This window comes from Ornithorhynchus anatinus, chromosome 5 (genome assembly GCF_004115215.2).
Source record: "Ornithorhynchus anatinus isolate Pmale09 chromosome 5, mOrnAna1.pri.v4, whole genome shotgun sequence".
Classification (NCBI taxonomy): domain Eukaryota; kingdom Metazoa; phylum Chordata; class Mammalia; order Monotremata; family Ornithorhynchidae; genus Ornithorhynchus; species Ornithorhynchus anatinus.
In genome coordinates, this window is record NC_041732.1 from 93,289,287 (window position 1) to 93,316,807 (window position 27,521).

Consider the following 27,521-nt stretch of genomic DNA (forward strand, 5'->3'; position numbering starts at 1 on the left):
TAGGCCTGATCCTTATTAAAAATGGTAATAATAATAACGATGATATTGGTTAAGCTTTTTCTGTGTGACAATAAATGTAATAAATGGTGGGGTAGATGCAAGATAAACAGGTCAGACACAGTCACTGTCCTTTACAGGATTCTCCGTCTAATCAAAAGGGATAATAGCAGTATAGCCTAGTGGATCTAGCATGGGCCAGACGTCAGAAGGACCTGCTTTCTATTCCTATTTCTTCCACTTGTCTGCTCTGTGATTTTGGGCAAGTCACTTCACTTTTGTGTGCCTCAGTTACTTCACTGGCAAAATGAGGATAAAGACTGTGAGCCCCGTTTGGGACAGGGACTGTGTCTAACCCAATTGGTTTGCATCCCCCCCAGTGCTTTAAATAATGAAGTACACAGTAAATAATAAACAATAAATAAATGTATTTATTTTAAAATATAAATTTATAACTAATAAACAATAAGTGAATAATTTTATTTATGTATTTAAAAATTATAGATCGATTTATTTCTAAATGATAAATGAATAATAAACAATTTTAATAATATTAACAATAATCACAGTGATAACCTGTCCAAGGTCATACAGCAAGCAATTCAATCAATCAATCAATTTTATTTATTGAGGACTTACTGTACGCAGAGCACTGTACTAGTGCTTGGGAGAGTAGAATACAACTGAGTTGGTAGTCACATCCCGTGCCCACAACCAACTAAAAGTCTAGAAGAGCTCATTTTTCCATTAGGCCATGCTGCTTTTCCCCATTCGCACTGTGGCCTGTCCATCCTCTACAGGGGGGGAATTGGGCTCTGTCAGTCTATCACAAGGGCCCCCTCCATAACTTGTCAAAGGGAGAGAACCTGGTGGTTGCCATCTAGGGGAGAGGAAGTATTGCTTTCGGTGTAGTGCCCTCATATTTCCCCAGTGAGTAGTTTGGGTCAGGTGGGTGGGATGGCCAAAAGGGTCACTGGGTGGAGAGAGGCAGAGCTGGGAAACACAGATGTCCAGCTCTGGATTTGCCAGCTCTTTACCAGCACGGTGCATGAAACGTGAAGCAAGAAGCAGTATGGCATAATGGAGAAAGTACGGGCCTGGGAGTCAGAAGGATATGGGTACTACTCCTGGCTCTGCCACTTGTCTGCTGTGTGCCCTTGGGCAAGTGACTTCGCCTCTCTGGACCTCAGTTACCTCATCTGTAAAATGGGGATTGAGACTGTGAGCCCCACGTGGGACAGGGACCGTGTCCAACGAAATTTGCTTGTATCCACCCCTGCCCTTAGTACAGGGTTTGACACATTGTAAGCGCTTAATACCATAATTATCATTATTATCATTATTTACCATCTCTGGACGCACAGTTCTGCACACTGAATTTCCACCAAGCATAATGCTGTCGGATGTCTCCTTGGAAGAGCTGGAAATGAGTGAAAGCTGTTTTCTCTCTTCTGCATGAGGCAGGTTGCGTTGCTTGTCCCGTACTGACTGCAGATGGGAGAATCTAGGTTTCAATATTATGTTTTTGTCTTTTATCCATCAGTACAGAATGGTATTGCAACGTCCAAGTTTCTGTTGTTTAACTGCAATAAACTTAGGTGGATTTAAAGAAAATTTATACTACCCTTAATATTTGTGGATCGGTAATGACCACATTTCTATGACTCAATGAATCACTGATATTTACAGCCACGTTTATAATAATAATAATAATAATAATGTTGGTATTGTTAAGTGCTTACTATGTGCCGAGCACTGTTCTAAGCACTGGGGTAGATAAAGGGTAATCAGGTTGTGATCTTAATCTCCATTTTACAGATGAGGTAACTGAGGCACCGAGAAGTTAAGTGACTTGTCCAAAGTCACACAGCTGACAGGTGGCAAGGCCGGGATTAGAACCCATGGCCTCTGATTCCTAAGGCCAGGCTCTTTCCACTGAGCCATAAGATGTCACTAAAAATATTACTCCTTGGGCTTGTTTTTTAGTCACGTCAAGATGAAAAATCTCTGATTCCTTTCAAATAAACATTATAATACAAACAAATAGCTTTCTTCCAACTCAGGGAAACTCGTTTTCTTCTAAGATGGAATGATAGGTTCTGTAGCCAAGAAAGAAGCAGCGGAGGAAACGCATTCCAGCTTTCAGTAAGGGTTTTAATTCTACTCTGGCATTTTCAATCTCAAGAAAGCAACACATGATCTGGTCCAGGTTATTTCTGGGTAAGGGCAGAACCCTGGCAGCCAAAAGGATGGTGACCAATAATAATGTTGGTATTTGTTAAGCACTTACTATGTGCAGAGTACTGTTCTAAGCACTGGGGTAGATACAGGGGAATCAGGTTGTCCCATGTGAGGCTCACAGTCTTAATTCCCATTTTACAGATGAGGGAACTGAGGCCCGGAGAAGTTAAGTGACTTGCCCACAGTCACACAGCTGACGAGTGGCGGATCTGGAATTCCAACCCATGACATCTGACTCCCAAACCTGTACTCTTTCCACTGAGCCATGCTGCTTCTCTCTATGTCCATGTCCATATAAATATATACATAAGTGCTGGGGTGGATACAAGCAAATTTCATTGGACATGGTCCCTGTCCCACGTGGGACTCACAGTCTCAGTCCCCATTTTACAGATGAGGTAACTGAAGTCCAGAGAGGTGAAGTAACTTGCCCAAGGGCACACAGCAGACAAGTGGCAGAGCCAGGATTGGAACCCATATCCTTCTGACTCCCAGGCCCGTACTTTGTCCATTATCCCATGCTGCTTCTTGCTTCACGTTTCATGCACCGTCTTGGCAAAGAGCTGGCAAATCCAGAGCTGGACATCCGTGTTTCCCAGCTCTGCCTCTCTCCCCCCAGTGACCCTTTTGGCCATCCCACCCACCTGACCCAAACTGCTCACTGGGGAAATGTGTGGGCACTACATCGAAAGCAGTCCTTCTTCTCCCCTAGATGGCAACCACCAGGCTCTCTCCCTTTAACGAGTTATGGAGGGGGCCCTTGTGATAGACTGACGGAGCTCAATTTCCCCCCTGTAGAGGATGGACAGGCCACAGAGCGAATGGGGAAAAGCAGCATGGGCTATATATATTCCAATGTCCAAGGAGCCTATCAGGAGGTAGTGTCTTATGATCAGTTCTAGATTTTAGGATGATTCAATATTTTGGTGACTTGGACAATGGAATTGAGAACATGGAGAAGCAGCGTGGCCTAGTGGATGGACCATGAGCCGGAGAGTCAGAAGAACCTGAGTTCTAATCCCGGCTCTGTCACTTGCCTGTTGTATAACCTTGGGCAAGTCACTTAACTTCTCTGTGCCTCAGTTATCTCATATGGAAAATGGCGATTGAGATTATGAGTTCCATGTGAGACAGGGAGTGTGTCCAGCCTGATTAGTTTGTATCCATCTCAGCACTTAGTACAGTGCATGGCACATAGTACTGGGCCATCCCCACAGTACATACGTACGTATATATGTGTATATGTCTATTTATTGGTTTATGTATATTAATGTATGTCTCCCCCTCTAGGCTGAGCTCATTGTGAGCAGGGAATGTGTCCGTTTGTTGTTATATTGTACTCTCCCAAGCACTTAGTACGGTGCTTTGCACAGAGTGAGTGTTCAATAAATACGATCGAATATTAAGTGCTTAACAAATACCATAAGAAATGGTCACTAAGTCTGGATCACAGATTATGGAATGGAGAGCATTCTGATTACACTGGTTAGGATTCCTAGCAGTTCAGTTCACTGGAATAGACTTTCAAATTACCTTGACAAATTAGAGATAGTCTGCCCAAATTGGAATGCAATTATAATAATAATAATGTTGGTATTTGTTAAGGGCTTACTATGTGCAGAGCACTGTTCTAAGCGCTGGGGTAGACACAGGGGAATCAGGTTGTCCCACGTGGGGCTCACAGTCTTGATCCCCATTTTACAGATGAGGTAACTGAGGCACCGAGAAGTTAAGTGACTTGCCCACAGTCACACAGCTGCCGAGTGGCCGAGCCGGGATTCGAACCCATGACCTCTGACTCCAAAGCCCGTGCTCTTTCCACTGAGCCACGTATTAGAAAGTAAACTTAGAGATGTAGTAGGGCAAGGCAGGTAGACACTCTAATGCTAGGATTTGGTGCCAGGAGTTTGACAAAGATAAGCTAGAAAATAAGCTTCTTCTCTATGCAACATTGCTCATATCCTTAGAATATTGGGTCTGGATTTTATCTCGACATTTTTAGAGCGGTGTGGACAAAATGGAAAGGACCTGGAGAAGAAGAACAAAAATATTTAAAGAACTGGAAAATTGGAGTGATGACGATGTTGAGATAGTTTTGTCTAAAGAAAGAATGGAATAGGAATGACTTAACTACATGCCAGAATATGAAGGATTGTTATGGAGATTATGATAACTAACAGTAAGTGCTCAATAAATACGATTGAATGAATGAATGAACTATCTTCCAACAACTCTTCGGAGGAAAGGGTGAGAGGGAATATGGGGAGGTTGAAATTAGATATTAGAGAGAACATGTAAACTAGAAAGAGGAGAACTTTAAGAACAGGCTACCAAGGAAGACTGTAGATTCTTTGCTCTGGAGATCTTTTAAGTTAGAAAAACAACAGCAGCGTGCCCTAAAAGAAAGAGCGTGGGCCGCCGAGTCAGAGGACTAGGGGGACCATTTGTCTTTTGTGTAACCTTGGGCAGGTCACTTACCTTCTTCTTGCCTCAGATCCTTCATCTGCAAAATGAGGTTTTGATACCTGTTCTCCCTCCTACTTAAACTGTGAGCCCTTGTGAGTCCTGATTATCTTGTGTCTACTCCAGTGCTTAGTACTGTGCTTGATATATATAGTAAACACTTAACAATTAACACAATTAATTAATTAACAACCTATCTCAGATAATTTAGCTACAGTAATGAGCCCAGGACTGGATTAGATTGGCCTTCCAGTTCTACATTTCTAAAATTCTAAATGACCTTCATAGTTATAGCCAGTGGTCAAGATGGAGGCTTGAATCACTTAAGAGTTTGATCATAATAATAATAATAATAGTAATGGTAGTATTTGTTAAGTGCTTACTATGTGCCAAGCACTGTTTTAAGTGCTAGGGGAGATGCAAGGTCATCAGGTTGTCCCACGTGGGGTTCACATTCTTAATTCTCATTTTACTGATGAGGTAATTGAGGCACAGAGAATAATAATAATAATAATAATGTTGGTATTTGTTAAGCTCTTACTGTGTGTTGAGCACTGTTCTAAGCACTGGTGTTCTAAGTTACAGGGTAATCAGGCTGTCCCACATGAGGCTCACCGTCTTAATCCCTATTTTACAGATGAGGTAACTGAGGCACCAGAGGTTAAGTGACTTTCCCAAAGTCACACAGCTGACAGGTGGGGCTGGGATTAGAACCCATGACCTCTGACTCCTAAGCCCATGTTCTTTCCACTGAGCCACGCTGCTTCTTGACTTGTCCAAAGTCAAATAGCTGACAAGTGGAGGAGCTGGGATTAGAACCCACAACCTCTGGACTCCCAAACCTGTGCTCTTTCCACTGAGCCACGCTGCGTCATACAACTCAGGTTCTCTCAGTAGCCAGAAATGTGGACAGTCAAAAGGCCGAGATCTTATTACCAGTTCTTTTATGGAGTCACTGCTGAGCTGAAGTTATCTATCTGCAAAATGGGGCAATGTCACTTAATGCAGCACAAGATCCATAATATATTTTGCAAGTTGAGGTCAAATACCAAGTACTATGCTTTCATTCTATAGGTTCCTTTCCACATATCTGGTTTGTAACTAGTAAAAAGTGGAAGAGCAAAAATGCTGGTGGTCCAGAATATTGGTCTGGATAGCCAATAGTGTTATGCTTCCACAGTCTTCAAACTGCTTTGCTTCTAGGAAGGATTAGCATCATTTTGAACTACAACCAGTTAGTTTGGGATGACCCAAGAAGTGGCTGTCTTATCTCAGAGCCTCATTCATCATCTAGGTGGTTTAAGCTACTTAGTTGCTGACCTAGTGACAACTGGGCAGAGCCAGGGAAGAGGAAGAGCGGGTCGGTCCGTGTTCCCCGCTCCTTTCCCTTCTGCAGCTATTTGGGGTTCATTACCCTCTTTAACCTCTCTCTCTCTCCTCTTGAGAGGTGGGGGGCGATGGGGGGGTCTCAGGGGTTGCAGGGGCTGCTAGGGCCAGGGTTATAACTGCAGATACAACATCAACTCAAGGAGATGGGATGAAGCATCGTGAGGCTTATGGAGGTGGGTGAGAGATCCACGGGAACAGCTCCTTCTCCTCCAGAAGATGGGATGCAGAGTTGTGAGACTTTCGGGGCTATGTGGTGCTCATGGAGAAACCAGGAGAAAGCCTTGGGTGGCTCACAGAGTTGCGGGGTCAGTCTCTTGGGAAAATTGCCCTGGATCCTCCCCCACCCCAAGATTGTGTCATATGATTGGCAGATAGTCCAAGCAACCAGAGTGTGCAATTCATCAGTGGGTTTTAAATCAACCCCTTCAATTGGGATTGATTTCCCCTAAATTACCCAATTGAAGGGGTAGAGGATGAATAGAAGGGGTGCCCAGGCACACTCATAATCCAATCAAATCCCCTTTAGGCAATTCACACCCCTATCATCTACCCAGTGAGAGTAGGGAGGAGCATGGTATAGTGGATAGACGGTGGGCCCGCGAGTCAGAAGATCATGGGTTCTAATCCTGGCTCTGCCACTTGTCTGTTGTGTGACTTTGGGCAAGTCACTTCACTTCTCGGGGCCTCAGTTACCTCATCTGTAAAATGGGGATGGAGACTGGAAGCCCCTTGTGGGACAGGGACTGTGTCCAACTCAATTTGCTTATATCTAACCCAGTGCTTAGTACAATGTCTGACACATAGTAAGCGCTTAACAAATACCATCATTATTATTATTATTATTGTTATTGTGTTGTGCCTGAAATACTGGGACTTCCCAATTGAACACTGCCTACCAACAGCCCAAGAGACTTCTTCATGGACACTGACTAGACAAGCATAAGGTTTGAAGTCAGATGGTGATGTTTTATGGATGTTTTATGAACCAGTGTCTGATTCATTACACGATGGTTGGTACCTTGGCCTGCTGAGATTTCAGCAGAGAGCCTGAACTGATACTGAGCTTCTCCTGAGACAGAAAAAAAAGACATTGGTTATTCAGCTTAGCTCCATTAACTGAAGGAACATTTCTAAAGGTTAAAAGGCTAAGGCAGTTTTTGAGGTCAAGCATAGCTGGCATTTTCAGAAGCCAAGTCCAGACAAATAAGTTTCCAGGAGTGATCCAGGATATTTTTCCTGTTAGAATGATCCATCTGTCACTGTCTGGAGGTTTCCCGGGACCGCCCTGGTTTTCCAAGGTGTATATCTAGAGAGGACTGGGGAAGGAGGCCAGTATTTAATTCCCCTGTAGTCTAGAAACTGCATTTCTGGGCAATCTGCTGCAGAATATAACAGATTCCAGATGAAAAGGGAGCTAAAACGAGTTCCATTCAATTCCCTTTCTGAGAAATTGTTCACTGTCCAGTCACCAGCTGTGTTGAAAATGGGTGACTGAGCTTTAAAAAACAGATGAGTCCAATTCAGTGTATCAGAACCTGGGAATTTCCCTTAAATTACTTAATACAAACTATTAATTGTATTCATAGCAGTAGGGGGTGTGTGTTTGTGTGTGCGAGATAAAGAGATTCTGCTGTTTACTTTCCTTAAAAAAAGTTACATGGACATTTGTCCATTCCTTTCTTGTTTTAAGATAAGGTAAAGGGAGAAGGGAAGCGAGGGAAGGTTTAGACAGGTACAACCCTCTTTTCTGGGTGATCTTGTGAACTTTTGATCTGAGGCCACAGTATCCCCCTTCCTTGTGCATGGGATAAATTAATCAGGGAAGGACACAGTGGCAGGATGAATCCTTTGGACTGGAAGTGGCCCATGAAGTGCTTCTAACCCATTGACTTACAATGGCATTCGGTATTTGTTAAGCTTACTATGTGCCAGGCACTGTACTAAATTCTGGAGTAGATATAAGATAGACAGGTTGGACACAGTCCATGACCCACATAGGGCTCATAGTCTTAATCCCCATTTTAAATATAATGTAACTGAGACATAGAAATTTTAAGTTCATTCATTCATTCCTTTATATTTATCGAGCGCTTACTGTGTGCAGAGCAAACAATCCTTGCCCACAACTTGCTCAGTCTAGAAGGGGGGAGGCAGACATCAAAACAAGTAAAGAGACATGTGCCATGCACTGTACCAAATGCTGGGGTGGATACAAGCAAACAGGGTTGGATCCAGTCCCTGTCCCACATGGGGCTCACGGTCTCACTCCCCACCTCCCAGTTGAGGGAACTGAGGCCCAGAGAAGTGAAGTGATTTGCTCAAGGTCCCACAGCAGACAAATGGTGGAGCCGGTTAGAACCCAGGTCCTTCTAAACCCCAGACACATGCTTTATTCATTGGATCAGTGTGGCTCAGTGGAAAGGGCCTGGGCTTTGGAGTCAGAGATCATGGGTTCAAATCCCAGCTCTGCCACTTGTCAGCTGTGTGACTGTGGGCAAGTCACTGCACTTCTCTGTGCCTCAGTTACCGCATCTGTAAAATGGGGATTAAGACTGTGAGCCCCACTTGGGACAACCTGATTCCCTTGTGTCTACCCCAGCGCTTAGAACAGTGGTCTGCACATAGTAAGCACTTAACAAATGCCAACATTATTATTCCCACTTAATCCTGACAGTTTCCTGATTGACATAGTCTCCTATAGGTTTCTAAAGCCCAAATGTACTTTTTGTATTTCTATTTTAAGGTGGAAAACTGGGGCCTTTGGGAAATAGGTACCTTGTCCGAGGTGAGATTAGAAGGCAATTACCTGGTTCTCCAGCTCCCTCTTATTCATGAGGCCCCGTGCTGAGGCCAGATACACTTGTTGAATGGGTGATCCCATTAAAACTCATATCCCAGCCTCTTCCTTTCCTTCCTGTGGGAGATGTATGCATACATTTCCCCATCCCTGATTGCTTATGGAAATAGCTGAGTTTCAGAACATCTGATGTTGAATAATAAAAGCAGTATTTGTAAAGGGCTTATTCTGCCCCAAGCGTTGGTCTGTGTTGGGGTAGATTTGCTATAATCAGATCATATACTCCCACTTGGGGCTCAAACTCTGAAGGGGAAGGATAACATGAATTTAATCTCCATTTTACAAATGAGGAAGCTGAGGCACAGAGAAGGTAAGAGATTTGTCCAAAGGCACATAGCAGGACAACAGGGGAGCTGGGATTAGAACCCAAGTCTCCTGATTCTCAGTCCTGTACTGTTTTCTTTAGGCAAGGCTGTTTTTCTGCGTAATAATAATGATGATTATGATGATGATGATGGTGATGATGGTATTTGTTAAGCACTTACCATGTGCCAAGCACTATTCTAAGCAATGGGGGAGATACAAGGTTATCAGGTTATCCCACATGGGGCTCAGAAGCAGTGTGGCTCAGTGGAATCAGCAGGGATTGGGAATCAGAGGTCGTGGGTTCTAATCCCAACTCCGCCACTGATCAGCTGTGTGACTTTGGGCAAGTCACTTGACTTCTCTGGGTCTCAGTTACCTCATCTGCAAAATGGGGATTGAGAATGTAAGCCCCACGTGGGACGACCTGATTACCTTGTATCTACCCCAGCGCTTAGAACGGTGCTCGGCATATAGTAAGCACTTAAATGCCATCTTTTTTTTTCAGCGCTTAGAACAGTGCTTGGCACATAGTAAGTGCTAACAAACACCAACCTTATTATTATTGAGTTAACTGAGGCACAGAGAAGTGAAGTGCTTGCCCAAAGTCACACAGCTGATAAGTAGCAGAGCCGGGAGTAGAACCCATGACCTCTGACTCCCAAGCCGGTGCCCTTTCCACTAAGCCATGCTACTTCCCTAACCCAATATCAGTACCCAGTACCCAGCATGTACCCAGTGGCAAATGCTGTTCCTTCAAAGGGGCATTCGTAAGCTGCCTCAAATGGAATTTCCTCCCTCCTTTCCCGTTCTTCTTCCCCCTTCTTCTCTGGGAAACCTTTCCACTGGGCTAGGCCACTGCTTCTCTCTTGTTGGCAGGGCGGGGTCTTGGGAAACTTATTTTTCATTTTCATGACTCAAACTGTCTTATATGGATTTGGAAAACAGGAGTGTTCTCTTGTTCTTACTTACTTTGGGAGGAACTCTCTGGCTCTAGTTACCTATTTCCTTCCTGGGGCTTGGAACTGCCTCTTCTCCCTATAGGTTCTGCCATAGTTACCCATAAATTTAAGGTCTCCAGATTATAGTACTGCAATGAACTTTATTTGAAAGTTTCTTGGATTCTAGAACTAGTTCAATATGAATTACCCCTCTAGACTGTAAGCTCAATGTGGCCAGAGACTGTGTCTATTTATCATTGTATTGTACTTTCCCAAGTGCTTAGTACAGTGCTCTGCGCACAGTAAGGGCTCAATAAATGAGATTGACTGATTGACTGAATGGATGAATACAACTGCTGCACATCACTCTTCCTTTTCTGGAATCAAGGAATTTTCCTATATCTGATTAAATGTATCCCTTGTGGGGGTTGGAGGAGGGGAGGACAGGTTGTTTTATATCCATTGTCAAAGGACAAAATTGAGATTCATATCATTTTGGTAAATTACCCAAAGGCTCGCTCCCAACATCAGATAGAGCTGGCACTAAAGACCAGACTAGTACTCAGTGCATCCAAGTCACTGGAACAAAACATCCTTTTTCCTTATCCTAGGGCAAGTCAAAATAATGGGGGAAAGTGGAAGTTAGAGTCAAGGGTGCTGATGCTGAGTAAGATAACAAAGGGAACCACATCAAAGGGACATTTTCCTTGCTGTAAATCCTCTGGACACCTCTCAGGGTCACACCTGGAGAGTTTCCAGTACTCTACCAGTCTTGACTATGGAAGGGAGAGTCAAGCAGAGGCATACCCACTCCATTCCTAGCTTGGGAAGTGGCTAGTGAGTGGAAGACAATCTGCTACAAAACTCCCCTGTGCTGGGCAGCAGCGGCATGGGAGGGAGTCGAGGGCAGAGACTCAGATTTACTGCGTAGAAGAAGGCAATGGTAAACCGTTTCCATATTTTTACTAAGAGAATTCATGGATACGCCCCCAGAACGATTGCAGATGGAGGTGGGGCGTTCTGGGAGAGATGCATCCTTGGCGTCGCTAATGGTCGGGCACGACTCAACAGCATAAGACAACAAAAACCACAAAGCCTCTGGATTCTTAGAGCATAGATGCAGAGGTGACTTGCCCATAGCCAATTATTAGACCTGGACCTTTAGCAGAAGACCTGTTACCGATTTGTACATTCCAAGCGCTTAGTACAGTGCTCTGCACATAGTAAGCGCTCAATAAATACTATTGAATGAATGAATGAAAGACCCAGATACTTTGAACAGCTGAGTTTCCTTCTGAAATGGTTGTTCTTATCTGCTAAACTGCAAGCTCCTTGAGAGCAGGGATCTTGGCTACTTATTTAATTGTACTCTCCCAAGTGCTTATTACAGGTCTCTGCAAACTGTAAGCACCCAACAAACACAACTGATTAATAATAAAAATAATGACATATTATTAATAAATACTATATTATTATAAATAATAATAATAATTGTATTTGTTAAGTGATTACTCTGTGTCAAGCATTGTTCTAAGTGCTGGGATAGATACAAGCTAATCAGGTTGGACACCGTCCCTTTCCCACACGGGACAGTCTTAATCCCCATTTTACTGATAAAGTAACGGAGGCACAGAGAAGTGAAGTGTTTTGCCCAAGGTCTCACAGCAGACAAGTGGTGAAGCTGGGATTAGAACCCAGGTCCTTCCGATTCCCAGGCCCGTGCTCTATCCACTAGGCTACACTGTTTCTTTAATTGACTGGTTGATGCGTAATAGCAGAATGATGTGGTGATCAAAGCCACATTTGTTCTTTGACCCAGGCTTGAGAGAGAGTGGCTGGGAAGAGGCTCCACAGAGTGAAGAAATGTTCAAAAGTCTCCTGCTCTGAGCCTTAGTGTATAGGAAACATTTCTTCGCCTTTCAGATGAAACAACCCACCCGTAGCATCTATGCCAATGAGGGCTTAATTCTGAGCGCTGCATTCAGTGAAACAGTGATACGATTGGAGCTTTACTTAGAAGAGATAATTCTTGAACGCGATGGCAAGGGTTCTCAATCACTTTTCAGCCATAGGAGCTGTTAAACTAGATCCAAGAGTTGGGTAGCATGATATGCTGAAGATGGAAGAAGTATGACTTCATTACACTTGGCTGAATTGATTTCTCTTCATGCTAATGCACACATCAGCCCAGAGTTGATGGTGCCAAGAATAATATATAGTATACTACAGCCTACAGTAAAAGCTTACAAAAAATCTATTTTTACCAAGTTCTTGAAAGAAGGAAACCGTGGCAGGCACTAAATTAATTCCGTTACTAAAAAGCTGCTGCTGCTAGAAAAATGTTCAAGGGAAACAGATATGAGTACAGTGCTAACTATTTGGTGCTGGATGTTGACAATGTTTTTTTCTTCCCGGGTGACCGATGGCGTTCTAGAGGCTGCTCTGTGCCCATGGTTGGAGCAGTTTGCGGCAGCCAACGAAGGTGCTGGAAATGACAGCGACACTGAAAGGCATTCATTCATTCATTCATTCATTCATTCATTCATTCATTCATTTATTCATTCATTGTCATATATATTGAGCACTTACTGTGTGCAGAGCACTGTACTAAGCGCTTGGAAAGTACAATTCGGTAACAGAGACAAGGAAGCAGCGTGGCTCAGTGGAAAGAGCCTGGGCTTCGGAGTCAGAGGTCATGGGTTCAACTCCCGGCTCTGCCACTTGTCAGCTGTGTGACTGTGGGCAAGTCACTTAACTTCTCTGTGCCTCAGTTACCTCATCTGTAAAATGGGGATTAACTGTGAGCCTCACGTGGGACAACCTGATTACCCTGTATCTATTCCAGCGCTTAGAACAGTGCTCTGCACATAGTAAGTGCTTAATAAATACCAACATTATTATCCCTACCCAACAATGGGCTCACAGTCTAGAAGAGGGAGACAGGCAACAGAACAAAAACAAGTAGACAGGCATAAATAGCATCAAAGTAGATAAATAGAATTGTAGATATATACACATCAGCGTGGCTTAGTGGATAGAGCACGGAACTGGGAGTCAGAAGTACCTGGGTTCTAATCCCAGCTCTGCCACATGTCTGCTGGGTGACCTTGGGCAAATCAATTCACGTCTCTAAGCCTCAGTGACCTTGCCTGTAAAATGGGGATTAAGAGCATGAACCCCATGTGGGAAAGGGGCTGTGTCCACCCTGCTTAACTTGTATCTACCTCAACATTTAGAACAGTGCTTGGTACCTAGTAAGCACCTAACAAGCATCATTATTATTATTATTATTGTTAGTTCATGACCTCATTATCCAGCCCTGTGTTCTTTCCCCATTGAGGTTGGGGAGTGAGAGGCAGGTCCAGGTCAAGGTAATAGGAGGTGGAGCAGAAGTTATGGATGAGGATAACCAAACCCACCCCATGGGCTGATGAAGGTGGACACACTTATAGCCATATAGAGTCTCATTGCAAAATCAAAATGTAAAAAGTTACAAAATATGGAAAGCTATCAATCTATCATGATCTCATAGTGGGGTCTCTTTCATCTCTCCCAAGCACAGTAGTTAAACTGTTGTACCAAGAGATGGGGTAGTTACAAACTAATCAGTTTGTTTTTGGCAGAAAACATGTCTAACAACTCTGTTATTTTGTAGTCTTCCAAGTTCGTAGTACAGTGCTTTGCAAACAGTAAGCCCTCAATCAATATGATTGATTAACTTATTAATTTCACTGACTCTTCCATCTCTGATTCATTGCATTCACCCATCCCCCTGAATAGCTCTCCCTTCAGTTAATCAATCAATGATATTTACTGAGCATTTGCTATGTGCAGAGCACTGTACTGAGTGGTTGGAAGAGTAATAATAATAATAATAATAATGTTGGTATTTGTTAAGCGCTTACTATGTGCCGAGCACTGTTCTAAGTGCTGGGGTAGACATAGGGGAATCAGGTTGTCCCACATGGGCCTCACAGTCTTAATCCCCATTTTACAGATGAGGGAACTGAGGCACAGAGAAGTTAAGTGACTTGCCCACAGTCACACAGTCGACAAGTGGCAGAGCTGGGATTCGAACCCATGAGCCCTGACTCCAAAGTCCATGCTTTTTCCACTGAGCCACTACAACAGAGTTGGTAGACACATGCCCTGTCCACAACAAGCTTACAGCTTAGGTGTGGAGACATATATTAATATAAATAAACAAATTATGGATATATACCTAAATTCATCCCTGTAAACTGTCATACTTTGTCTCCCCCACCTTTCCAAAAGCTTCCTCCTCCAGGAAGCATTCTCAATTTAATATCTCTACACCTGGTCTTGTGATCTCATCACTTAACTTCTCTGTGCCTCAGTTACCTCATCTGTAAAATGGAGATTAAGATTCTAAGGCCCAGGTGGGGCAGAGACAGTGTCCAATCTCATTATCTTAAGTGGTTAAAAAATACTGTAAAAAAAAGCAAAACAAAAAAAAACCCAAAGCACTTATGTATCAGTTTATTTGATTTATTTACATATTTATTTACCTATTGATTCTTCATTTTACTGCCTACTTTGGTTTAATCAATTGTAACTATGCTGGCACTCTTGTTTGTGTTGTATATATATCTATTGTGTATACTGTAAATTTCCCATTAGGTCTCACTCCATTTTTAAAGCCCTTCTGAAATTTCACCTCCCCCAGGAAACTCTTCTTGACTAATTTTTCTTTCCCCCAGATCATATCTTTTTAACTATTTCCTCAGCACTTACTCACACTCATAACACTTTTGTGCACATTTATTTACATACTCTTATTATTCAATCCAATTCAATTCAATCATATTCATTGAGTGCTTACTGTGTGCAGAGCACTCTACTAAGCACTTGGAAAATACAGTTAGGCAACACATAGAGACAATCCCTACCCAACAACGGGCTCACAGTCTAGAAGAGAGAGACAGTCAAGAAAACAAAACTAATAGACAAGCATCAATAGCATCAAAATAGATAAATTGAATTATATATATATACACATCATTAATAAAGGAAATATAAAAAATATGTACAAATATACACAAGTGCTGTGGGGAAGGGAAGGGGGTGGAGCAGAGGGAAGGAGTAGGGGCCATGGAGAGGGGAGGAGGAGTAGAGGAAAAAGAGGGGCTCAGTCTGAAAAGGCCTCCTGGAGGAGGTGAGCACTCAGTAGGACTTTGAAGGGGGGAAGAGAGCTAATTTGGCAGATGTGAGGGCGGAGGGCATTCCAGGCCAGAGGTAGGACGTGGGCCAGGGGTCGACAGCGGGATAGGCGAGAAAGAGGCCCAGTGAGGAGGTGAGCGGCAGAGGAGTGGAGTGTATGGGTTGGGCTGTAGAAGGAGAGAAGGGAGGTGAGGTAGGAAGGGGGCAAGGTGATGGACACCTTTGAAGCCAAGAGTGAGGAGTTTCTGCTTTATGCGAAGGTTGGTAGGCAACACTGGAGATTTTGGAGGAGGGGGATGACATGCCCAGAGCGTTTCTGTAGAAAGATAATCCGGGCTGCAGAGTGAAGTAGACTGAAGTGGGGAGAGACAGGAGGTTGGGAGATCAGAAAGGATTTAAGCACTTATTAGTCCACATTTCCAGCTCCATGTTCATGCTGCACCTATCTGTAGAATGCTTGGTATCTCTCTCCTCTATTAGATTATAAACTCTTTGAGGGAGGGATCATATCTTCTCCCTCTAATTGTACTCTTCCACATGCTTAGTACAGTGTTCAGCAGACAGGAGATGTTCAAGAAATAATGTTGATTCACTGAGGCTCATTAGTCCTTTTAAAGTTCTAACACAGTATTGTGCTTTCCTGTCAGACATGTTTTCAATGCATATTTTGGCTAGAACCTTTAACTTTCTTTCTTTAATGTGATCCTCTCTAGATGTACTTTCCAAGAGCTTAGTACAGCACTCTGCACACAGTAAGTGCTCAATAAATACGATTGAATGAATACAATATGGTAGCATGTTGAAGGGAATAGATTACTTGGCTTTATTTTTTTTAATATTCTCCAGGAAAAGGTTGAAATGTTGAATCAGCTAATCAGCATTGATCGGTTAATCAGTAGTAGTTTTTGAGTCCATACTTTGTGCAGAGCATTGAACTAAGTGCTTGGAAGAGCACAATGGTGTTAGAAGGTAAAATGCCTGCCCTTTAGGATCTTTCAGTCTAGCAGAGAGAAAGATATTAAATAAGTTACTGATAGGAGGCAGAAGAGAATGGAAAGACAGATATGTGGATGAGAAATCAGTCAGTAGTATTTATTGAGTGCTTACTTTGTGCAGTCCACTCCACTAAGCATCTGGGTAGTACAGAAGTTTTAGTATACGTGATCTCTGTCCTCAAGGAGTTTATGATTTAGCAGGGGAAACAGACATTAAAATAAATTACAATAGAAGGAAGTAATAGCATATAAAGATATGTACTTAAATGCTACGAGGGTCACTTAAGCGTTCAAGTGGTACAAAAGTGGTGAAGTGGCAACTGGGCAAGACGGTAGGATAGGGAGCTGGAAAGAGAAATCAGGGACAACTTGGTGGAGCAGATATGATTTTGGAAAGGCTTTGAAATGGGGAGAGCAATGGTCTATGAAGAGGATGTGAAGGGGAGTGAATTCCAAGCAGGGAGGACATGAGCAAGGTTTATTTTAGTTTCTGTCCCCTCTAAACTACAAGCTCTTTTTTTAATGGTATTTGTTAAGTGCTTACCGTGCACCAGCCACTCTACTAAGCGCTAAGGTAGATAAACGCTAACAAGGTTGAACACAGTCCATGCCTCCGTGGAACTCACAGTCTTAATCCTCATTTTATAGATGAGGAAACTCAGGCAAAGAGAAGTGAAGTGACTTCCCCAAGGTCACATAGCAGACAAATATCAGGGCTAGGATTAGAACCCAGCTCCTTTTGACTCCATGGCCCGTGCTCTATCCACTAAGCTATGCTGCTCCCCAGCTCTTTTAGGGCAGAAATGGTCTATACCAAGTGTATTATACTGTTATCTCCAAAGCTGTTAGTACAATGCTCTGCACATAGTAGCGGCTCAGTTAATACCATTGATTGATTAATGACAAGAGAAAGCTTTAGTGAGTCGGTTGGCTTGAGGGGAGTCAATTATCCCCCAGGCACTTAATACAGTGCTCTGCACACAGTAAGCACTTAATAAATATGATTGACTGAGAGGAATGAGGATAAGTAGTGGATAGAGAGCTGATTGAGTGGTGAATGCACCCACCATATGCACTGTTTTTTTTTATGGTATTTGGTAAGAACTTACTATGTGTCAAGCACTGTTGTAAATACTGGGGTGGAAACAAGTTAGTCAGGCTGGATACAGTCTCGGTCCCACAAAGGGCTTACACTCAAATAGGAAAGAGAACCTGTACTGAATCCCAGAACAGGTACTGAATCCCAGTTTTGCAGTTGAGGAAACTAAGGCACAGAGAAGTTAAGTCACTGGCCCAAGGTCACCAAGCAGGCAAGTGGCAGAGCCAAGACTAGAACCCAGGTCCTCTGGCTCCCAGGCCCATGCTTTATCCTCTAGGCCATGCTGCTTTCCATGTTCATATCATCTTTTCCTACGATACCAAGGAGCAGGACTGAGATTAGAACTGGGTCAAAACAGTAGTGCAGTCAAGGTAATGGTTCTGAGTGCCCATTAAATCAATCAGCCTTTCAGTGATATTTATTGAGCACTTACTGTGTGCAGAGCCCTATACTAAGCACTTGGGAGAGTACAATACAACAGAGTTCATTCATTCAATAGTATTTATTGAGCACTTACTATGTGCACGCACCGTACTAAGCGCTTGGAATGTACAAATCGGTAACAGGTAGAGACAGTCCCTGCCCTTTGACGGGCTTACGGTCTAATCGGGGAGACGGACAGACAAGAACAATGGCAATAAATAGAATCGAGGGGAAGAGCATCTCATTAAAACAATAGCAAATAAATAGAATCAGGGTGATGCGCATCTCATTAACAAAACAGAGTAGGTAGACATGTTCTCTGTCCACAAGGCGTTTATAGTCTAATAGGATAGACATAAATTAAAATGAATTATGAAAGAATGAATGAGTCAATCAATCATATTTATTGAGCCCTTACTGTTTGCAGAGCAGAGCAATAAGTGGTTGGGAGAATACAATGTAATAGAGGTGGTAGACATGGTCCCTGCCTACAGGGAACTTATTGTCTTGAGGAGGAGGCAAACTTTACTATAAATTCATAATTACAGATAAGAACATAAGTCCTGTGGGGCTGAGGGTGGAATGAATAAAGGGTATAAATCCGTGTGTACATAACTGCTGAGGGGCTGAAGGTAGGGTGAGTATCAAATGCTTTAAGGGTACAGATCCAAGCGCGTAAGTATTGCAGAAGGGAGAAGGAATAGGTGAAATGAGAGTTTAGTCAGGGAAGGCCTCTTGGAGATAGGATTTCAATAGGACTTTGAAGGTGGGGTGAGTGGTAGTCTGTTATATATGAAGGGGGAAGGAATTCCAGTCTAGAGTCAGGTCGTGGGTGAGGGGTTGGTGGCAAGAAGCAGTGTGGCTTAGTGAAAAGAGCATAGGCTTGGGAATCAGAGGACACGTGTTCTAATCCCTGCTCCTCCACTTGTCTGCTATGTGACCTTGGGCAAGACACTTAACTTCTCTGTGCCTCAGTTACCTCATCTATAAAATGGCAGTTAAGACTGTGAGCCCCACCTGGGACAACCTGATTACCTTGTATGTACATCAGTGCTTGAACAGTGCTTGGCACATAGTAAGTGCTTAACAAATACCATTATTATAAATAAGATAGATGAGATCGAGGTACAGTAAGTAGGTTGGTGTTAGAGTAGTGAAGTGTATGGGCCGTAGTATGAAATCCATGAGGTAAGGTAGGATAAGGATAAGAGAAGCAGCATGGCTCAGTGGAAGGAGCCCGGGCTTAGGAGTCAGAGGTCATGGGTTCGAATCCCGGATCTGCCACCTGTCAGCTGTGTGACTTTGGGCAAGTCACTTAACTTCTCTGGGCCTCAGTTACCTCATCTGTAAAAATAGGGATTAAGACTGTGAGCCTCACATGGCACAACCTGATTACCCTGTATCTACCCCAGCGCTTAGAACAGTGCTCTGCATATAGTAAGCACTTAACAAATACCAACATTATTATTATTATTATTATAAGGTAAAAAAGGGGAAGGTGATTCAGTGCTTTAAAGATGATAATAAGGAGTTTCTGTTGTCGTTATGTTGTACTTTCCCAAGCATTTATAGTTCAGTGCTCTGCTCAGAGTAAGCGCTCAATAAGTATGTTTGATTGACTGGATGGGCAGCCACTGGAGGTTCTTGAGAAGTGGGGAGGTGTGGATTGAACATTCATTTCAGAAAAATGATCCGGGCAGCAGAATGAACTGTGGACTGCAGAGGGGAGAGACAGAAGGCCGGGAAGTCAGCAAGGAGGAAGATACGTTAATCAAGTTGGGATAGGATAGGTGCTTGGATCGGCAGAGTAGCAGTTTGGATGGAGAGAAAAGGGCAGATTTGAACAATTTTGTGAAGGTAGAACCAGCAACATTTGGTGACAGATGAATATATGGGTTGAATGAAAGAGGTGAGTTGAAGATTATGCCAAGGTCACAGGCTTGGGAGACAGGTAAGGTGATGGTGTTGTCTGCCATTGGAGAAGCAGCGTGGCTCAGTGGAAAGAGCAGGGGCTTTGGAGTCAGAGGTCATGGGTTCGAATCCCGGCTCTGCCACTCATCAGCTGTGTGACTATGAGCAAGTCACTTAACTTCTCTGTGCCTCAGTTACCTCATCTGTAAAATGGGGATTAAGACTTTGAGCCCCACGTGGGACAACCTGATTCCCCTGTGTCTACCTCAGCGCTTAGAACAGTGCTCTGCACATAGTAAGTGCTTAACAAATACCAACATTATTATTATTATTACCACCATTGGGAGGAAAGATGAGTGTTCTGACTGAATACATGGGTTGAATGAAAGAGATGATTGTGGAAGTGACTCTCCATCACACACCAGTCTTCCCATCACGAGAAAGTATGTGAGTAGGATCTCACGATTGCCTGCTCCACCTTCACTGCCAAAGAGCAACTACATCAAGATTCTGCCCTGGCTATCTCCTTGCTTCTTCACAGGCCAATCCTCACAATGGGATATACACACCCTACTCTAGACCGTGAACTCAATGTGGGCAGGGAATGTGTCTGTTTATGGTTGCCCTGTACTCTCCCAAGCACTCAGTACAGTGCTCTGTGCATGGTAAGCACTCAGTAAATGTGACTTGACTCCTGACCGACACACACATGGTTGAACCAGCATTTTTTAGCCGTGTTCAGGCTTAGTTCATAACATAACCCCCGGGATTCATTGCCTCTGTGCTTATTAACTGAGAGGTAAATCATTTCTGTAGAAATAAAAAGTATTTTGAGAGGAAGAGGGGTCTAGTGGAAAAAGCATAATCGCTGGGTATTAGGAAAGCTGGATTCTAGTGTCCTCCGCCTGGCCTGTTGTGTGACCTAATGCAAGCCTCTAAACTTCTAAGTGCCTCAGAGTCTTCGTCTGTGAAAGGAGTCAAAATACTTGTTTTCCCTCCCACTTAGACTGTGATCCCCATGTGGGACACTGACTATATCTGATGGGATTATCTTGTATCTTTGCCAGTCCTTAGCACAGTGTTTGATGTATAGTAAGCACTTTATAAATACCATCATTATTATCTTTCATTCATTCATTCAATAGTATTTATTGAGCGCTTACTATGTGCAGAACACTGTACTAAGTGCTTGGAATGTACTATTTGGCAACAGATAGAGACAATCCCTGCCCAATGATGGGCTCACAGTCTAATCGGGGGAGACGGACGGCAGAGCAAAACAGAACGAAACTAAAAGAAGACAATATTTTCACGATAAATAGAGTCAAGGGGATGTACACCTCATTGACAAAATAAATAGGGTACTGAAAAATATATACAAATGAGCCCAGTGCTGAGGGGAGGGGAAAGGGAATGGGAAGAGCAGAGGGAAAGGGGGCTTAGCTGAGGGGAGGTGAAGGGGGGGAAGGGGGAGGAGCAGAGGGCGGAGGGGAGCAGAGGAAAAAGTGGGTAGCTCAGTCTGGGAAGGCCTCTTGGAGGAGGTGAGCTCTCAGTAGGGCTTTGAAGAGGGGGAGAGGTGAGGTTGGTTTGGCAGAGGTGAGGAGGGAAGGCATTCCAGGACAGTGGTAGGGCGTGGGCCAGAGGTCGACGGTGGGATAGGTGTGAGTGGGGGACAGTGAGGAGGTGAGCGGCAGAGGAGTGGAATTATGACCAGTGCACTTTTGTAAACATTCAAACTACTGAATCTCTCCCCCAATTGGCCCTCGTTAGCTACTTCACAGGCAATTATTTCACTGGCTTTTGAAGTTAGACACAGCTATTGATATAAATAGAAGGATATAACAATAATAATAATAATAATGCTGGTTTTTGTTAAGCGCTTACTATGTGCCAAGCACTGTTCTGCATGCTACGGTACATACAGGGTAGTCTGGTTGTACCACATGGGGCTCACAGTCTTAATCCCCATTTTACAGATGAGGTAACTGAGGCACAGAGAAGTGAATTGAATTGCCCAAAGTCACACAGCTGACAAGTGGCAGAACCGGGATTAGAACCCACGACCTCTGACTCCTAAACCTGTGCTCTTTCCACTAACATCATTACATATTGGGGAAATATTTCAGAAATTTTTACAAATTATGTGACTGAATCAAAGTCGGATGTTTCTGCTTTACTTTTCACTGAAGGTAATTTTCACATTAACAGCTGATGCTAGGAAAATTATATCCAGCTGTAGTTTGCTTTATAACTTGGCTTTAGCTCTGAATACTTAAAGAACTAAAATGATTCAGCATCCATATTTTGAAAACTCATTGGCTATCTTCTTAGGTCACATTTTGAGATTTTCAAAAATGAAATCCCCTTTCCCAATTGCAGTCAGAAGGCAAAGACTTGGGATCATTTTGGTGTTAACTAGTTTACTCCTGGAAATTTGATTTAAAACTCTAGAAATGAATTGGTTAAAATTTTTTTTAAAAAAAGAGGAATGAGTCATTTACAAATTATAGCCAACAAAATTTTAACTGTTTATTCAATTTTTGAAATTTTGAGTCCCAAGGTGAACCTAGAATATTCAATTCAAAATTTTGAAGATAAAATTAATTCTATCAAGGGGGTCTTTTACCACTACAGTTTCAAAGTAGAAATAAGAAGAAAGGAAGGGGTTTCCATGTGTTTAAGATCCTGACTAAGCCCTCTTTTCTTTTTCTTCCACTCCCTTCTGTGTCACCCTGACTTGCTCCCTTTATTCCCCATCCCTCCCCTCCCAGCCCCACAGCACTTATCTACATATCAATAATTTATTTATTTATATTATTATCTGACTCCTGTAGACTGTAAGCTCGCTGTGGGCAGGGGATGTATCGGTTATATTGATGATGTATTGTACTCTCCCCAGTGCTTAGTACAGTACTCTGCACATAGTAAGCACTCAATAAATACCACTGATTGACTGATTGATTGAATGGGTGTGTCCTAGCCATTCCCATTCACTCAAAACTGGATCTAGGCCTTGATTTAAAAAATATATATATATATGGATTCTGGGAGATCATACTCAGTTTAAACTTGAATTCTACACCTTTCGAAGCCTTATAATAATAATATTTTTATCATTTATAATAATTATATTAATTATTATTAGGGTATTTGTTAAGCACTTACTTTGTGCCAAGCACTGTTCTAAGCACCGGATACATTCTAGCAACCACTCAACTTATAGTGGAAGCAATAGTGATATTTTATTTCCTTTACTCCTTAAAGTAAAATCAATTCCATAATAATAATGAACAATTATAGCACATCAATAATATGTTAATAAATAGAGAAGTTGCCCACGGTCACACGGCATCCATGTGGTAGAGTCAAGATTAAAACTCAGGTCCTCTGCCGTCCAGGCCTGAATTCTTTCCACTAGGCCACATATAGATAACGGTACTTAGCCTGAAGCCAGTGTTTAATTTTTGTTCCAGTACATCAATACAGAAAATAGTACTGTTAAATACAACCATCTCTATAGGAGATGAAGCCTCTCTAAGATTTCCTGTTGCCTTGTTTGTTTTGCACTTTCTATTAACATGTTATATTCAGCCACATATGTAAAATTATATGGAAAAAAGTTAAGGATTTGTTTCAGATGTCCCATAAAAGAAAAAAGTATAAATTGGCGAAGATATTTCTTGGCTGCCTGAACAATAGTTCAGAAATAATTCATTTATGAACAATAATTAGTTCAGTCTGAAAAATGGCAGGAAATATTTAAATCTGCAAGTGGTGCGAAGCCAGGAATAGATAAATGGGCTAACTTCCTTTCTTCCTTTCTAAAATATCACAGCTCCTTGACCCGTTTCAAAGTTGACCTGTTGGAACGGAATAATATCCTGAAGGGAAGACTCACACACAAACCATCAATGAACTAGGAGCCCGAGTGGGTCTTTCCTGCCTCTTGATGTCTATGATATCCTTTGTTCTTAAATAAGAGTCCAGCCTGGTTATAAAAATAACGTTCCTGCTCCATTGTAAATGTGCTGCAGCTGTTTCTCTTAATTATTTTTCATTTGTATCCACTTGATAGGTAGCTGATAGACAGCAAAAATTTTGAAGATGGAGAGACTTTCTCCTTTATTAAGTAGTTGAGCTCTTTACAGTACACAATGTGCAGGATATTGAAAAAAGAGGGTGAAAACCTGAATTGACAGAACTCTTTTATCGCTTAGTAATGAAGTTGCCCTCCCTGAGAAATTTATATCTAGTGCTTGGGCAACTGTTAAGATAAACAATGACCCTTTGGGTGATTACTAATTTAGATTGGGCTCATTCAGAATGTCCTGGGTGGAAACGAAGGTTCTAAACATTTCAAGGATTGTTTCCTGCACAATTTATAGTAGAATGTTTGCCATCACAGGAGGGGTATGGAGGAAATAGGAGGGCAAAGCTACCAAAAAAAAAATCTGCTCTGAGAGACTGGAGAAGAATAAGAATAATATAATAATAATAAGTTTAAATGATTAAACTTTCAACTTAACAGAAGAGTAAACAAATATAATGGTAGAATTACAGAAAAATGAGAGTGATTATGAGTAAAGGGGAGTGTGGACATAGAGTTGTCAACAATCATTAATTAGTAATTCCATAGCTAATTATAAATTCTTTTTATGAAGGAATGCATTTTGTTAGATTAAAAAAAATTCAGCATTTGTTATGTTGAATCCTAAATGACAGAACCAAGTGATCTTAATATGAAATGCTTTTCCTACGACATTTTTCTAGTTGCAGACAAGCATAATAATTTTGGTATTTATTAAGCCCTTGCTTTGTGCCAAGCACTTTACTAAGCACTGTGGGGGATATAAGCAAATCAAGTTGGACACATTCCCTGTCCCATATGGGGCTCAGGCTCAGATGAGGTAACTAAGAGGCCCAGAGAAGTGAAATGACTTGCCCAAGGTCACACAGCAGGCATGTGACAGAGCCAGGATTAGAACCCATGGCCCTGGCTCTATCCCCTAGGCCATACTGCTTCTCCTCCACCTTAAGACCACCAACCCCGACCCCAGGCCACCCTGCTTTTATTTCACTTCCTGTTGATAATGCGATGAAGATGATGATGATGAAGAGGATGGTTGGCAACTTATCTTACTAAACCCATCTGATTCATAGTTTCTCATAGTTCTGAGAGATATCTGAATTTCTTATCTGAGAACCTCAGTAACAGGAAACCAGAAACTTCAATAAAATTCCACAGAATAAAACAAATTTTCAGCATTATTTTCATACCTGGTAGTAAATAAATGATAAAACTCAGTGGTTTGACACCAAAAATTGAACAAATAGCCATAGCAATGTTTTTTCTCTACTAGTTCTTGCAATCTGTGATCTTGGATGGTTGTGCCAACTCAGTAAGTATTTTGTGCTGTACTTAGACTAAGTATTATACCTAATACTTGATCTATCTCTGGTAGCATGTCAACTTTTGGGAGAGTCACTGGCGATTCAATCCCTATTCTCCCGCCTACTTAGGCTACGAGTCCCATGTGGGACAGGGATTCTGCATAAACTGATTAACTTGTAACTACCCCAATGCTTAGAACAATTTTTGATGCATACAAGTACTTATAAATGTAATCTTAAAATAAATAATAATTTTAAGAGCTGTCCCTATATCTCATAGCCTATGGATATTGGGCATGTGCCACATCCAGTGTTAAAAGTATAAAATGATTATTACCAGAAGGAACAGCCAGGTGGGTTGCTGGGGTGAGGAGATCGTGATGATCTCTGATCTCCCTTCCTCCTCTCTCTCCCCGCTCCAGCCTATTCTTCACTCCGCTGCCCGACTCATCTTCCTGCAGAAACGATCTGGGCATGTCACTCCCCTTCTTAAACACCTCCAGTGGTTGCCTATCGACCTCCGCTCCAAACAAAAACTCCTCACTCTAGGCTTCGAGGCTCTCCATCACCTAGCCCCTTCCTACCTCTCCTCCCTTCTCTCTTCCTACCGCCCACCCCGCACGCTCCGCTCCTCCGCCGCCCACCTCCTCGCCGTCCCTCGGTCTCGCCCATCCCGCCGTCGACCCCCGGGCCACGTCCTCCCGCGGTCCCGGAACGCCCTCCCTCCTCACCTACGCCAAACTGATTCTCTTTCCCTCTTCAAAACCCTACTTAAAACTCACCTCCTCCAAGAGGCCTTCCCAGACTGAGCTCACCTTCTCTCTCTACTCCCTCTACCGCCCCCTCTTCACCTCTCCGCAGCTTAACCCTCTTTTCCCCCCATTTCCCTCCGCTCCTCCCCCTCTCCCTTCCCATCCCCTCAGCACTGTACTCGTCCGCTCAACTGTATATATTTTCATTACCCTATTTATTTTGTTAATGAAATGTACATCGCCTCGATTCTATTTAGTTGCCATTGTTTTTACGAGATGTTCTTCCCCTCGACTCTATTTATCGCCATCGTTCTCGTCTGTCCGTCTCCCCCGATTAGACCGTAAGCCCATCAAACGGCAGGGACTGTCTCTATCTGTTGCCGATTTGTACATTCCAAGTGCTTAGTACAGTGCTCTGCACATAGTAAGCACTCAATAAATGCTATTGAATGAATGAATGAATGAGAACGTGGTAATCGGTGTGGCGCATTGAGCTGATTTAGGCTTGCACCTTCAGGCCTCACTTCTTGCTCCTCTTTTCTTACCCTCTAATCCCTCCCTACCTTTTCATGACTCCCCCTCTGCTCAGTCTTTGCAGTGAGAGATAATTCCTGCTTAGCTTTTAGCTAGAATTTGGGCAGTGGGTTCATCTTGGGCCCCTGCCGACTTGTACTAATGGAATGCCCAGGCAGTGGGCTCGAGAGTGCCACTGAAGACACCGCGTGGGATGTCACACATGTTGATGCTGGGTACCCACCATAGGGTCTTGGGTTAATCAATCAGTACTATTTATTGAGTGCTCTCTCTGTGCAGGCTACTGTACTAGGCATCTGGGAAAGTACATTAGAATAGGTAGGCATAATTCCTGCCCTGAAGGAGCCTCCAACCTATCAGGGGAAACAACTACTACGATAGACTGTAAGCTTGTTGTGGGCAGGGGATATGTCTGTTTATTGTTACATTGTACTTTTCCAAGCGCTTAGTACAGTGGTCTGCAAACAGTACGTGCTCAATAAATACAACTGAATTAATGAAAGTACAATCAATTATAGGAGGGGAGAGTAACTGGGTATAAAGATATGTTCATATGCAGAAGGGGGGTGGGAGGGAGTGAATTCTAAGTACTTGGGGGTAAGAACTCCTTAGAGAAGCAGCGTGGCTTAGTGGAAAGAGCCTGGGCTTCGGAGTCAGAGGTCATGGGTTTGAATCCCGGCTCTGCCACTTGTCGGCTGTGTGACTGTGGGCAAGTCACTTAACTTCTCTGTGCCCCAGTTACCTCATCTGTAAAATGGGGATTAACTGTGAGCCTCATATGGGACAACCTGATTACCCTGTATTGCCCCCAGTGCTTAGAACAGTGCTCTGCACATAGTAAGCGCTTAACAAATACCAACATTATTTAACTCAAGTGCTAGGTGATCCACTAGGGAGGGAAATAGGATATGGATATGGATGAGAAATTAATCAGGGAAGAGTTACTGGAGGAGCCTTGATTTTAGTAGGGCTTTGAAGATAGAGAGGGGGTGGTCTGCTGGATGTGAAGAGGGATGGCAGAAGCAAAAGATCAATGGGGAGAGA

General features: G+C 42.9%; 1 protein-coding gene and 1 non-coding gene across 4 annotated transcripts in view; both read left to right on the forward strand.

Annotated features, from left to right (window-relative positions):
* Positions 1-27,521, forward strand: part of PIEZO2 (piezo type mechanosensitive ion channel component 2) — a 522,557-nt gene that overhangs the window by 68,072 nt on the left and 426,964 nt on the right. The gene's annotated exons all lie outside the window — the stretch shown is intronic.
* LOC114812757 lies at positions 10,918-11,055 on the forward strand. Its single transcript, XR_003760405.1, has one exon. It is a non-coding gene; the product is annotated as a small nucleolar RNA SNORA7 (small nucleolar RNA).